The sequence below is a fragment of the Moschus berezovskii genome, chromosome 24 (assembly GCF_049115385.1).
Source record: "Moschus berezovskii isolate FMDL1 chromosome 24, NW_MosBer_1.0, whole genome shotgun sequence".
NCBI lineage: Eukaryota > Metazoa > Chordata > Mammalia > Artiodactyla > Moschidae > Moschus > Moschus berezovskii.
In genome coordinates this window covers 31,056,315-31,072,410 of record NC_142483.1, presented here as the reverse complement: position 1 = coordinate 31,072,410, position 16,096 = coordinate 31,056,315, and the positions used below count along the sequence as shown (strand labels likewise).

The 16,096-nt window shown below is 40.4% G+C and overlaps 1 protein-coding gene across 20 annotated transcripts in view; it reads left to right on the top strand.

Annotated features, from left to right (window-relative positions):
- The window catches only part of LOC129548017 (uncharacterized), a 291,573-nt gene that overhangs the window by 260,194 nt on the left and 15,283 nt on the right, over positions 1–16,096 (top strand). For all 20 annotated transcript variants that reach the window (XR_016036205.1, XR_016036204.1, XR_016036203.1 and 17 more), the window contains one exon: positions 369–426. The gene's annotated coding sequence lies outside the window, so the exon portion shown is untranslated. The remainder of the gene's footprint in view (positions 1–368; positions 427–16,096) is intronic.

Here is a 16,096-nt window from a genome sequence, read left to right as displayed (position 1 = left end):
CTCATCAGAGAACTTACTGTGATGTAGTCCAAATCATACATCTGGCTAGAAGAAGCCAACTGTCTATATGTTAATGTTTCATACACTTATACATTTAAAGTATAAATGTAAAGTATAAATATATTTATTCCGTGATGAGCAGTGAATAGTAGTCAAACACAACCCCTCTTTCCATTTGTGACCATGTGAAAAGAAAAATTTGCCTTTTAAGTGTGTAACTTTAGATTGGTTGTTTTATTCCAAAGTTCTTTGCAATCAAATAAAGCTGATGCTTGGACTGGATAAATGTGCTCTGTTTTTCTTTCATAATTTTCCTATTTTTTTTCTGTCTGTGCTTATCTCTGATTTTCATTCTGTGCTATTTTTAGGATCAGAAGTAATAAGCTCCATATAGTTCATGAGTATGTTGTCCTGTTCATTTTTCAGGTAAGTCCTATCTAAATCCTTGTTGTCAAAATAATAGTTGTTATTTTTATCATGATTTGTATCTGATACATTTTGATTTGGCCTCCACATAATCTGAACATTCTGTTATAAATTGAGGCTGTAATGTTATAAACAATGCCATTTCAAAAATGAGTTATTATATGTTATGTGGGAAAATGTTTTGAGCAAATTATCAGTTTATTCCATTTGCAAAATATTGATTTAGGATCATAAACATGATTATGCAGAGGAAAGAATTTCAAGAACTCCTCTCAGTGATTTTGATTATCTGATTGATAAGAAAGCTACCTCTAGAGCACATTTGCAAAGAAAATTACAAATATTATTGATTGTTAAGCAGGAATAGTATTTTTTAATAAAATTTGGGTGTAACAAAATGATGTTATTTTATTGTCAAAGATGCTGTGCGAAGGTTCTCATATAACATTACTATAGAGTCATTGACTATGATCCATGGCAAAGCTATCTCAAGTTCTATTTAGATGTTTTAAATTAAAAATAATGTTTAATATCACAAGAATATTAGGTGGAGTTTAAAATTTTAGCCTAGTAAATTTTAAGATCTAATTGGTTGTATTATTAATTCATGAATCAGGTACATCCCATCTAATAAATATAAGGGTGCTCTGAGGGATTGTACAGTATGAAAGTGAAAATCACTCAGTTGTGTCTGACTCTTTGTGACCATATTGACTATACAGTCCATGGAATTCTCCAGGCCAGAATGCTGGAGTGGATAGCCTTTCCCTTCTCCAGGGGATCTTTCCAACCTAGGGATTGAACCCAGGTCTCCCGCAATGCGGGCACATTCTTTTCCAGCTGAGCCACAAGGGAAGCCCAAGAATACTGGAGTGGGTAGCCTGTCCCTTCTCCAGTAGATCTTCCCGACCCAGGAATCGAACTGGGGTCTCCTGCATTGCAGGCGGGTTCTTTACCAACTGAGCTATCAGGGAAGCAGTTGTACAGTATAGACAGTTTTTATAGGCAGAAGGAGGGTGGGATGAGGAAGCTATAAGCAAAAGAGAAGAAAGAATTGATTCAGACCAGGTCATCTTCTTTTGGTGGGAGAGTGAGGATCCATCATACTCATTATCTCATTGGTAAAATTACATTGCTGAATTCTACTTTTTTTAATGGCTGAATAATATTTCATTATACCCTTATCTATATACCTTATCTTCTGTCCTATTTATCTACTGATGGAGTCTCTCAGGTTGCTTTCATACCTTGCCTATTGTAAATAATGCTGCAATGAGCATTGGAATGCATACATCTTTTCAAATTAGTGTTTTCATTTTCTTCAGGTAAATACCCAGAAGTTAAAATCCTAGATTGTATGGTACTTCTACTTTTAATATATTTTTAGTAGTCTCCATACTGTTTTCAAAAGTGGCTGTGCCAGTTTACCTTCCTACCAACCAGCACAAGAGGGTTCCCTTTTCTCCACATCTTCACCAACTGGTTATTTGTGGTCTTTTGATGATGGCCATTGTGACAGTTGTAAGGTGGTATCTCGTTCCGGCTTTGATTCGCATTTCCCTGACGTTTGGTTTATGTTGAGCATCTTTTCATGTATCTGTTGGCCATCCGCATGTCCTCTTTGGAAGAATATCTAAGTCCTCTATCCATTTTTTAATGAGGTTGTTTTAGTTGTTGTTTTGATATTGAGTTGTATGAGTTCTTCATATGTTTTGAATATTATCCCCTTATCAAATATATCATTTGCAAATATCTTCTACCATTCAGTAGGTGTCCTTTTCATTTTGTTGATCATTTCCATTGCTGTGCAAAAACTCTTTCATTTGATGCTTGTGACAATGTGGATACTTTAAATGGTATTATGCTAAGTGAAATAAGTCTGACAGAGAAGGACAAATATCATATGATCTCACATGTCGAATCTAAAAGTCAAGCAAACAAGCAAATGAAATGAAATAGACTCATAAATACAGGGAGCAGATGGGTAATTGCCAAATTTCAAGACAGTGAGAGGATGGGGAAAATAGGTGAGGGGATTAAGAGGTACAAATACTCTAGTTACATAAGTCACAGGGATGTGATAATATAGCATAAGAAATATGGTCAATAATATTGTAATACATTTATATGGAGACAGATGGTTGGTAGACTTATCCTGGTAGTCATTTCAATTTTATTTTACATAATAATAAAATAAAAAATTAAATTGAAAAATTATACTCTTGGGGAAGGTCAGAACTGCAGTTAGGCCAGGTATTAAATCTAGGGTTTGGTATCATGGGCTTTAGTACCAATGATGCCATTTTGTGGCCTGTGATTTAATCTATAACAGTAAAAACATATGGTATAATCAGATTTCATTTGAAATTACATGTATTCATTTTAAATCTCCTGGCAACTTTGCAAGGTAAGTGTTATTGTTTCATTCTATCCATGAAGAAACTGAGGCTCAGAGATGTTAATAAGCTGTACAAGGGCACGTGGCTAGTAAGGGATAGAGCTAAGGTTTGAACCCTGGTTTGCTTGGCATGGAACCTGTGCACTTTCCCTCCACTGTACTGTTGTTGATGAAAGGAACACTGGGTCAAGATGTTTAGTAAAAGATGATTTCTAAAACTTGCTCCTTTCAAAACAGGAATAAAGGTAATACAACATAATATAAAAATAAGACAAAGCACACAGAACAAAAGATAGTTTAGGATGTGTTACATTGGAGTTGAGAAGTTACTTTAGGTTCAGTTCAGTTCAGTCGTTCATTTGTGTCTAACTCTTTGCAACCCCATGGACTGCAGTACACTAGGCCCCCCTGTCCATCACCAACTCTCAGAGTTTATTCAAACTCATGTCCATTGAGTCAGTAATGCCATCCAACTATCTCATCCTCTGTCGTCCCCTTCTCCTCCCACCTTCAATCTTTCTTAGCATTAGGGTCTTTTCAAATGAGTCAGTTCTTCACATCAGGTGGCCAAAGTATTAGAGTTTCAGCTTCAGCATCAGTCCTTCCAATGAATATTCAGGACTGATTTCCTTTAGGATGGACTGGTTGGACCTCCATGCAGTCCAAGGGACTCTCAAGAGTATTCTCCAACACCACAGTTCAAAAGCATCAATTCTTTGGTGTTCAGCTTTCTTTATAGTCCAACTCTCACATCCATACGTGACTACTGGAGAAACCACAGCTTTGACTAGATGGACCTTTGTTGGCAAAATAATGTCTCTGCTTTTTAATATGCTGTCTAGGTTAGTCATAATTTTTCTTCCAAGGAGAAAGCATCTTTTAATTTCATGGCTGCAGTCACCATCTGCAGTGATTTTGGAGCCCCCCAAAATGAAGTCTGTCACTGTTTTCATTGTTTCCCCATCTATTTGCCATGAAGTGATGGGACCAGATGCCCTGATCTTAGTTTTCTGAATGCTGAGTTTTAAGCCAACATTTTTCACTCTCTTCTTTCACTTTCATCAAGAGGCTCTTTAGTTCTTCTTCACTTTCTGCCATAAGGGTGGTGTCATCTGCATATCTGAGGTTAATGGTATTTCTCCCAGCAATCTTGATTCCAGCCTGTGCTTCCTCCAGTCCAGCATTTCTCATGATGTACTGTGCATATAAGTTAAATAAGCAGGATGACAATATACAGCCTTGATGTACTCCTTTCCCAATTTGGAACCAGTCTGTTATTCCATGTCCAGTTGCAACTGTTGCTTGCTGACCTGCATACAGATTTCTCAAGAGGCAGGTCAGGTGGTCTGGTAGCCCTAGCAGTTAAGTAAAAGAAGTTAAATTGCATACTCCTTTCTGTGTTGCAAAGGCACTGAATGAGTTCATCTTCAAAGACAATGTTTTCTCTTCCATGATTTTTAAAAATTTGTTTTATTGAAGTATAGCTGATTTACAGTGTTGTGTTAATTTCCACTGTATAGCAAAGCGATTCAGTTATATGTATATATATATTGTTTTTCATATTTTTTCCATTCTGGTTTGTTGTAGGGTATTGAATATCATTTCATGTACAATGGGACCTTGGGACCTTGTTGTTTATCCATTTTCCATGTAATAGTTTGCATCTGCTAATTGCAAACACCCAATCCACCCCTCTCCCACGTGGCAACCACAAATCTGTTTTCTCTATGTCTGTGAGTCTGTTTCTGTTTTTCTTTCCATGATTTTACAGAGGAGTTTGTGACCTGAGTTCTTTATTAAGAGATACTCAATAACCCAATGGATACTGCCTTCCTTAACCTTTGGTTTTGTAGAAATCCAATTAGTTTCATGGAAAACTTAAGGCTAAACTGCATTTGAGGTTAGAGATTATCAGCATTTTAAAAGATGTTTATATATAGAAATTTGATGGACATGACTGTTTATTATATAATTCATCTTATATACAGCAGTATTAGCATTAAATTACAATTCATTTGATGCTAAAGCTGAAACTCCAATACTTTGGCCACCTCATGCAACCAGTTGACTCACTGGAAAAGACTCTGATGCTGGGAAGGATTGGGGGCGAGTGGAGAGGGAGACAACAGAGAATGAGATGGCTGGATGGCATCACCGACTCGATGGACATGAGTTTGAGTGAACTCCGGGAGTTGGTGATGGACAGGGAGGCCTGGCGTGCTGTGATTCATGGGGTCGCAGAGAGTCGGACACGACTGAGCGACTGAACTGAACTGAATGACATTTAGGAAAAGACTGACTTGGAATGACAGAGGTAGTGCTGTTTGGTCATCTAATATAGGAGTTGGCAAATTTTTCCTCTCAAGGGCCAGATAATAAATATTTGAAGCTTTGTGAGCTGTGTGGTGATTATCACAACTACTCTGCTCTTGTGGATTGAAAGGATCCATAGACAGTACATACATGCACAAGCGTCGGTATGTTCCAATAAAACTTTATAAAATCTGGTAGCTTTGGCTTTTGGGCTGTTGTTTCCTGATTGCTGCTCTAACAATAAAGCATAGAACTTTAAGATTATATCCCTTTATCCTTCTGTCTCAAATATTCAATGTCCAAATAAGCCTTGTGTCACAAATAATTCAAGGAGGAATGATACTGCATGAATGCATATTGCCTATTATTGCTTAAATAAAGTTTCATTCTGTAACCAGACAAGAAACTGAGTTTACTTTATGAAGTTGTGGTACAGTAACACAGCTCCAAAGATTTTCAGCTGTGGGGGCTAAGGGTGGTGGAAATGCAGCTAATGCTTTGCTGAATCCACTCAGAGAAAGGGCTGTCTCTTTCTAACTCTTCCACTCAGAGGAGGAACCTTTTTCTAATTTGTTTTTTTCCAATTTGTTATCCCCTCAGAGGAGGGGTGTCTTTTTCTAAGGGCATGGTATGTGCTAACACAAGCCTTGTGAAAACCTAGGAACCTGACTCATATCCTTCCCATTTCTGTGGGCTGCCACTTAAAAAGTAATCATTGCACGGCTCTATAATAAGAATTAATTTGAAGCTATAGGGTTTGGCGCCATATCCCAGGAAGAAGACACTTTAGGCCTGAAAAAGATTAAGGGAAGCTGTTAACAATTGACTATTGCAACCAGAACATCATAAGATTGTGTTTACCCTCTCTGATTTTTGTTTTAGTAAACTTTTTTAAAGTTCCTCACTTTCTGGAACGTCCAGGGAAATTACATAATTTATATAAGGGGCCGTCACTCTCAAGGGGATCTAGTGCTGACTTTGCATGATGAATGGTGTGAAGAGTCTTGGACTGTCTAGACTTGTTTTCTGATGAGATTTACCGTTAAACCGTGATCGGTTGTGTAATAATTGTTTAAAACTTGCTTGTTCTTCATATGACATCAATGAATCCTGTGTTGCAATTTGTGAAGAATGCTGGCAGAGACTTGTTTTGTTTGTTTCTTTTAAAGTGGGGTTAGTCTAATTATTTTTGTTATAAAAATAACCTCAGAGAAATTAAAACAATACTGAAGTATGTAAAAGAAAACATTGAAGTCCCTTTGGCTTTCTTGTCTTTATGCAATGCTGAGAAAGAAAAAATTGTAGATTTCCTCCTAGTACTTGTTAGGACTTACTAACCTAGCTAAGTTTTTATATTTACAGCTTTAGTCTTAGCTGAAGATACTTTTGAGTGTGTTGTGAGATAGGGATTTGACTTTGCCAACTAAAGCAGTAACCAGTTTTCAATCAAATATTGACTACTCCATTATAGTAGACAGAAGTCCTTTAGGGGCATATCTTAAGATGTCATATAGATGATTAAAAAGATTAACCCCAATAAAAAAAATAAAAAGAAAAAAAAGATTAACCCCAAGGGTGGAAACTGAATCAAATCTCTAATTTTTATTACTTCATCAAGGACTATCAATGATGAAAGTGAAAGAGGAGAGTGAAAAGGTTGGCTTGAAGCTCAACATTCAGAAAACGAAGATCATGGCATCTGGTCCCATCACTTCATGGGAAATAGATGGGGAAACAGTGGAAACAGTGTCAGACTTTATTTTTTTGGGCTCCAAAATCACTGCGGATGCTGATTACAGCCAGGAAATTAAAAGACGCTTACTCCTTGGAAGGAAAGTTATGACCAACCTAGATAGCATATTAAAAAGCAGAGACATTCCTTTGCCAACCAAGGTCCGTCTAGTCAAGGCTATGGTTTTTCCCGTGGTCACGTATGGATGTGAGAGTTGGACTGTGAAGAAAGCTGATCGCCGAAGAATTGATGCTTTTGAACTGTGGTGCTGGAGAAGACACTTGAGAGTCCCTTGGACTGCAAAGAGATCTAACCAGTCCATTCTAAAGGAGATCAATCCTGGGTGTTCATTGGAAGGACTGATGCTAAAGCTGAAACTGCAGTACTTTGGCCACCTCATGTGACGAGTTGACTCACTGGAAAAGACTCTGATGCTGGGAAAGGTTGGGGGTGGGAGGAGAAGGGGACGACAGAGAATGAGATGGCTGGATGGCATCACCGACTCGATGGACATGAGTTTGAGTGAACTCCGGGAGTTGGTGATGGACAGGGAGGCCTGGCATGCTGTGATTCATGGGGTCGCGGAGAGTCGGACACGACTGAGCGACTGAACTAAACTGAACTGAACTGAACTGAACTGAAGGACTATCATAAGTGAAACCGACATGTTTGTAACTGAAGGTGAGTGAGGCTGGTGAAGAGAATGACTCCTTCTGCAGTTCAGCATCCCCACCTTGATCTGTATCAGGAGATTACGAGGTACACGCACTGTTGTCCATATCATCCATGCAAATGTCAGTGCATTAACATAGGAGAAAAGGCAAATAATGTTTTAGTATTAATATGAAGATAATTTTGGCTTTGCAGATCTTCCCAAAAGGATCACAAGGACCAATGCAATAACATATATTCTATGAAAGTAACAATTCTGTCTATCTTGCTTGTTATTGTGGCCCCTGGACCTAGCATGTGATAAACATTTACTGTATTGAATAAAAACTTGTTGACCACCTCTATCATTTAGCTTTGTTGCAGTAATTCTGTACAATAGATAAGCACAAAATCTTAGTGGCATTAGAACAGTAAGCATTTTCTACTCATATGTCTGTGGTTTGGCCAGGGTTCTGCTGATCTCGACTGGGCTCATCTGGGTATCGCTGCTTCTCACTGCAGGTCTCTGTGTCACCTGGGATGCTCTGCACTGCTTGTCTCTCATCCCCCCTTGGGCCAGGGCGCTAATAGGTCTAGTGCAGAGCATTTGTGTGACAGAGATATCAGAGAGAAAACAGAAACACACAAGACCCCTCAAGCCTTCTGTTATGTTGACCCATATGTTTTTGCCAAAACAAGCCACTTGGCCAAGCCTAAAGTCAAGGAATAAAAGGTTTATATTGTCCACAGTGAAGTCATGACAAAAGTATGGATGCAGAGTGGTAGGCATAAAGAACTGAGGCCAGACTCCTCATGGGGCTGGGGAACCAGTTCATCCCAGTTGGCTGGGATTTTCCCAGTTTCAGCACTGAAACTCCCATCCCCCAGGAGCCCTCTGCTGCTGCTGCTGCTGCTAAGTCGCTTCAATCGTGTCCGACTCTGTGCGACTCCATAGACGGCAGCCGACTAGGCTCCACCATCCCTGGGATTCTCCAGGCAAGAACACTGGAGTGGGTTGCCATTTCCTTCTCCAATGTGTGAAAGTGAAAAGTGAGAGTGAAGTCGTTCAGTCGTGTCTGACTAGCAGCGACCCCATGGACTACAGCCCACCAGGCTCCTCTGTCCATGCGATTTTCTAGGCAAGAGTACTGGAGTGGCTTGCCATTGCCTTCTCCGAGGAACCCTCTAGTCCCTGGCAAATCAGGACGCAGTTGTCACCCTGACTACGCCCCATACTCTTAGAGCTGTAATCAGGTTGAGAATTGTATGGTATGGGAATTGTTCCCATTAAAAGGTTTTTCTCCTTTCTCAAGCACTGTAACTTTAAGTGTAAATATTCAATAAAAAAAACTTTTGGTTATAATGGGCAGGGTGGCAAAAATAAATCTTTCATAATCATTTTAACCCTTCTATAAAGAAGATGTACTCCATGTACAGATAATCATCTGGTCACACATTAATACAATGATTTTTTTTAATCAGAATACATTTTATATATATATATGTAATATATACTAGGAAAATTCAATTCTAAATATATACATACTCTATCATTTGTATGTGAAAACTATGGCAGCAATCGCTTGTCTTTTGCAAATATCTTATAGCATTTTATTCAATTCAGTTCATTTTTATATCCTAAGAAGCACAAGCTGGAGTCAAGATTGCTGGAAGAAATATCAATAACCTCAGATATGCAGATGACACTACCCTTATGGCAGAAAGTGAAGAGGAACTCAAAAGCCTCTTGATGAAAGTGAAAGAGGAGAGTGAAAAGGTTGGCTTGAAGCTCAACATTCAGAAAACAAAGATCATGGCATCTGGTCCCATCACTTCATGGGAAATAGATGGAAAAACAGTGGAAACAGTGTCAGACTTTGCTTTTTTGGGCTCCAAAATCACTGCAGATGCTGATTGCAGCCATGAAATTAAAAGACGCTTGCTCCTTGGAAGGAAAGTTATGACCAACCTAGATAGTATATTAAAAAGCAGAGACATTACTTTGCCGACCAAGGTCCGTCTAGTCAAGGCAATGGTTTTTCCCGTGGTCATGTATGGATGTGAGAGTTGGACTGTGAAGAAAGCTGATCGCCGAAGAATCGATGCTTTTGAACTGTGGTGTTGGAGAAGACTCTTGAGAGTCCCTTATACTGCAAGGAGATCCAACCAGTCCATTCTAAAGGAGATCGATCCTGGATGTTCATTGGAGGGACTGATGCTAAAGCTGAAACTCCAATACTTTGGCCACCTCATGAGACGAGTTGACTCACTGGAAAAGACTCTGATGCTGGGAAAGGTTGGGGGTGGGAGGAGAAGGGGACGACGGAGAATGAGATGGCTGGATGGCATCACCGACTCTGTGGACATGAGTTTGAGTGTACTCCGGGAGTTGGTGATGGACAGGGAGGCCTGGCGTGCTGTGATTCATGGGGTCGCGGAGAGTCGGACACGACTGAGCGACTGAACTGAACTGAACTGAACTGAATCGTAAAACTATAAAAACAAGATGACATTGTTACTGGCCCCATGTAATCATGTAACAACTCATTGGGCAAGAAAGAGCACATTTAAAGGAGTGATGTAAGCAAAGGATATTGGGGGGCATTAACAACCTTGAGTATGGAAGCTGAGAGACTGAAACAAATTTATGGGGTTACATTTCATCCTTAGCAGTTAAAAGACAAGAGGGAAGTAATCAATCAGCCGAATCGTGGTAAGAAAATTGAATATTGTGTAGAGAGATTAACAGAACTACACAGAAATTGAGAGATGTATATGCCTGTTGCTAGGAATGCTAATGAGAGTATCAGAAATGAATAGTTCTACATCGTCCTTGAAATATCCTTACCTGTTATTCAAAAAGCCCTTTCCCATGTATATTTCTCCTTAATGTAAAACATTTGTTTGCATCCTTGTTTGGGGAAATTGTTTGGAATATGTCAGAAACATTCTCTCATTCCAGTTCAAAATAACAAGGTTCTAGGATCTCAGAGAAAGACTTTAAAAAATTACCAGTGCTTAAAAATGTTTCCCTTAAAAAATGCAGTATTAGAAACCAATGAATCCACTCTTGCTCTCAACTGAAGATGAGTATTTATTAAAAAGATTGACTATCACTACCAAAGGTATCAGTGGGAATGTATCAAGAATGAAATAACAAATATACATTGTATTGAGAGTATTTTCATTCAGTATCATTTTTAACATAAATGATTAAATGTTAATGCAGAAGGATAAAGACTTACAACTCTAGCACCAAGGTCTCTGCAGAATTGTCCAATGTCCCATTATGGAAGGCGACTTAAAGACATCCTCTGAAAATATGAGGATAGTTATACTATTTATCATCACCATAGCGGTAGAAAGTTGACAGAATCATCCTCATTTTACAGATAAAGAAACAGGATCAGATCAGAGTGGTTAACGATTAGTTAAGGTCCGTCTAGTCAAAGCTATGGTTTTTCCAGTAGTCATGTATATATGTGAGAGTTGGACTATATAGAAAGCTGAGCACCGAAAAATTAATGCTTTTAACTGTGGTGTTGGAAAAGACTCTTGAGAGTCCCTTGGACTGCAAGGAGATCCAACCAGTCCATCCTAAAGGAAATCAGTCCTGAATATTCATTGGAAGGACTGATGCTGAAGCTGAAACTCCAAAACTTGGGCCACATGATGTGAAGAACTGACTCATTGGAAAAGACCCTGATGCTGGGAAAGATTGAAGATGGGAGGAGAAGGGGACAACAGGATGAGATGGTTGGATGCCACCACCAACTCAATGGACGTGAGTTTGAGTGAACTCCAAAAGTTGGTGATGGACAGGGAGGTCTGGCGTGCTGCAGTCCGTGGGGTTGCAAAGACTCAGAAACAACTGAGCAACTGAACTGAACTGAACTGAATCACACAGCTTGTAAACGTCATTGTAGGTACTGTTATCATAATCTCCTGTATCCAAACCCAGTGTTTCTGCATCAGCCTCTAAGTGGCCTCTCCATTCGTTCCGTTCGGTCGCTCAGTCGTCCGACTCTATGCGACCCCATGGACTGTAGCCTACCAGGCTTCTCCGTCCATGGGATTCTCCAGGCAAGAATACTTGAGTGGGTTACCGTTTCCTTCTCCAGGGGATCTTCCCGACCCAGGGATCGAACCCGGGTCTCCCGCACTGGGGGCAGACGCTTTAACCTCTGAGCCACCAGGGAAGTTTCAGTGGGCTCTAAATGGGGCCAAAAATGCACCTCTCTTAGAGACTTTTTCTAGTATCCTTCTGTTGTATATGTTTCTCTCTTGTTTCCATCTCTCAGTGTTCTGATGAGAAGTTCCTCCTCTTTCCATGTAATTGTGGCGAAGCTAACAACTATAGTGCTGCTCTATACACACACTCCCATAATCCTGTTCTATGTCTTGCAGGATTATGCTATCACTACATTGGGCCACTCATAAGACCAATTGTTCCATTTGGCCTCATTTCCATGAATTTTCCACACCAGGATAACACAAGTTAATTTCTCTCTCTCTCTCTCCAAACTGTGGGCAATCAGTCCTTGGAATTCAGCTGTCATCTTCCTACCACAGCCTCTGCACCACCACTCCCAGCGTCCCAACACTGTGACTTAGAGAGAGCCTCTTTGTGTACAAAGAATCAGCCCAACACACAAAAAGAAGCAAAGATGAGAGGTGAATGAGAAAAGAGGAAATCTAGAAAGTTCTATACAAGCCCTGGATCAGCCATGCCGTATCTTCAATTGACATGAGTCAATAAATCTCCTTTATTACATTTGGGTTGGGTTTCTACTATTTTCAGCTGAAAGGGTCTTGAATACTACACCCCCCCCTTCTGTGGTCCCATGTCCCTCAGACTTTGTCTTTATTGTATGATATGTGTTCATACATGCATTGTTCTTCCCCATGAAACTGAGAAGTACTCCAGGATGGAGACTGTGCTTCATTTGTTTTGTATTCTCAGTCCCTAGCCTCATTTCTGAACTAAGTGCTTACTCATGAGTAGAATCCAGTCAAACAGGCTTACCTGGCAGTCCAGTGGTTAAGAATCTACCTTGCAATGCAAGGGACCAAATTGAATCTTTGGTCTGTGAAGATCCCACATGCCACAACTGAGCTCATGCTTCACAACTACTGAGCCCAAACTCTAGAGCCCGTGAGCTGCAACTACTGAGCCCATACACGACAATTACTGAAGCCTGGGCACCCAAAAAGCCTGTGCTCCACAACAGGAGAAGCCACGGCAATGAGAAGCCCTCACACTGCAACTCGAGAGTAGCCTCTGCTCACTGCAACTAGAGAAAGACACAGTGCAGCCAAAAATAAATAAATAAAGAAGCAGTGACTACTATATATAAAAAGAATCCACAGGAAACAGATATGCACCCCAATCTGAAAGTAGTCAATGAAATGCTTAGGTACATCATAGAAGAGGAATCCTGAAAAAAATGTTCAACCCCACTAATATCCAAGAAGTGCAACTTTACCCAATATTCCACCATCAGAGGGATGATAAGTAAGTTTTAGCCATTCCTAGAGTGGAATTTTCCAGAGCAATTAAAATGCATGAAACAGATCTCCATCTGTCCCACCTGAATCCACACCTCAGTAAGGTGGTGAGGCATGGAAAACCAAATTGCAAGAGGACTTGGGGAAAAGATACCATTTACTCCGATGTTAAAAAACTCCAAACAGAAATAGAGTTCCTATACCATTCTCTCTAATTTTCTTTATCTTTAAAATGTTCCATAATACACTTCAAAATATGCTCTATATTACTTACACTGAATGTAGTAAAAGATTTAAAAAGAAAAAAGGGAAAAAATTAGAGTATTTGCTTCATTGCACCTCTGAGAAAGGAAGGAGAAGAGGGTAAAAGAAATTTCTACTGAATCTGTAATTTTTGTTTCTTTGGGAAAATTTTAATCTGAAGCAAATATAACAAAATATCAAGAGTTATTATATCTAGGGGCAGGTAGATACTTTCCTATATGTTAGAAAAAGAGTTTTCTTTAAAAATGAAGATTAGAAAAGTCAAACAATAAAATGAAAAAAATTATTTTAATTAGTAATCAGTATTCAATTACTTGGGGCTTCCCTAGTGGTTCAGTTGGTAAAGAATCAGCCTGAAATGCAGGAGACCTTGGTACAGTCCCTGAATTGGGAAGATCTCCTGGAGAAGTAAATGGCAACCCACTCCAGTATTCTTGTCTGGAGTATCCCATGGACAAAGGAGCCTGGCGAGCTAGTCCATGGAATCGCGAAGAGTCGGACATGGCTTAGAGGCTAACCAAACCATTCATTTAATTGGTGTTGAGGAACTCCTCACCCCAGCACTCTTTTATTGCTGCTGCTGCTAAGTCACTTCAGTCGTGTCCGACTCTGTGTGACCCCATAGACAGCCTCCTCCCAGGCTCCCCCATCCCTGGGATTCTCCAGGCAAGAACACTGGAGTGGGTTGCCATTTCCTTCTCCAACGCATGAAAGTGAAAAGTGAAAGTGAAGTTGCTACTGGGAAGGAAATGTCTTTCTGTCAGAAAGCACAGTGATCATGGGGGAGAGAGAGAAAAATATAAAAATCCTCGATCATTTACGATGCGCAGTGACTTTTGTTGTGTTGTAGTGATTGAATATCACAGAGAAGGGCATCTGAATTTCTGCTCTGCAGATTGTGTGAAAACCACAAGAGCTCAGTTTTTATTTATTTATTTTAGCCTTCCCCATTACACCTAGCTTCCCAGGTGGCACTAGTCGCAAAGAACCTGCCTGCCAATGCAGGAGGCATAAGAGACACAGGTTCCATCCCTGGGTTGGGAAAAACCCCTGGAGAAGGAAATGGCAACCCACTCCAGTATTCTTGCCTGGAGAATCCCCATGGATGGAGGAGCCTGGCGGGCTACAGTCTGTCAGTCCATAGAGTTGCAAAGAATCGGACATGACTGAAGCAACTGAGAAAGTAAGCAATTACACCTACAGAATCCAATTCACTAGAGCCAGGATTCCATATATACCAGCTGCCTCCCGGAAACAGATCATCTGCTAACCAGATAGATCTGAGTGTCTGAAAGCAGTAGGTTTTACAAAGCGGGATTTTACAAAGTAAGGCCTTTCTGAGAGCAAGAAACTATTTACATCTTCCCTGTGAGGGAAGCTAATTCGGTATTTGTAAGTACCAATATTTATGGTCAAAATACTTCTCATTTTGTGAGCAATTGATTGAATGACAATAAGTTCCGTAACCCGGTGGTCTGGACCTGGGCCAGCCACAGTCATGGTTCCTGACAACGTGCCTATGCTGTGGGAGGTTGAGACCAGGCCCCGAACCGGAGAGAACAGTCTCCCATCTGTGGACAGTCAGGATGTCAGAATGGGAGCATCAGCACACAGTCCAGAGTCGGAGAAAGGCAGTCTGAATGTGTGCTTTTGGAATAATCTGGGGCTGATTGTACCCCTCCCCCATCAGACAGGGGAGTCAGGGGTACCACATTTGGCCCCACCTCCACCCCAACTGCATACACCTCTGACCTCAGCCTTCTCTACTCTCCCCTCCCACCCTCTGCTCAGTCACCCAGGCTTCCTTGAGTTTCTTAAGCACATCAGGCATTTAGCTGCCTGGAATGGTCTTCCCTTGAGATCTGGATGACTTGCTTCAACATTTTCTTTAAATCTTAAATCTACTGTCACTTTCTCTTTCCTGACTGCTCTCTATAAAATTGCACCTCTTATCTCCAGCCCCCACACACCTATCCCCTTGCCTGCTTCGTTTTTCTCTGTGGTCTTCACCACCATCTGACACTCTGTATACTTTAGTCACTTGTTGAATAACTATCTCTCTGCTCCCACCCTCTTAGACTGCTTGTTTCACAAGTGTAGGGGCTTTGTCTGTCTTGGTTGCTTCTGTCTTCCCAGGGAGAAGAACCTGGCACATAGAAAGTACTCAGTAAATATTTATTGAATCCTCAAAGAACCAGAAAGAAAGGTTTTCAATGAACCCAGAAGATGGAGCAAAGTATCATTGTATTGATTAAGTCATGTCCTAATGGACTCCAGGAGTTCTTCCTCTCTTTGAGGTCCTTCTTTCTTCTTATTAGTACCATCTGGCATCCAACTGTCTTCCCCTATGCCCTGGCTCCCTCCCAGGATTCCTGTTCCATCCTGGATAACCAGAATGAGGTTTTTCAGGTCCAGTTCTTTAGGGCAAAGCCTCCTCCAAGCAAACAAACTTTTATCTCACTAATATTGACTGCTTCCTGAATTCTAGTATCAACTTCTTGTGCCTTTACCCAATCAAACCCCATTTTCTAAGAACAGATGTTGGAGAGAATAAAAGGAGAAGAACCAAAAAAGCTCATCCAGTCATATCTTTAGGGACATAGACAGAGGCAGTGATACCAGACAACACAGTGGTGACTGCCCATGGCTCTCATGAGCAAAGTGTCCCTAGAACAGGGATTTGCAAATGTCTTTGATAGCAACCTATAGTAAGAACAACATTCAGCACTGAGATATGCTCACACACACACACATACACACACACACACACACACACTTATATTTATGTAACAATTGTTATCATT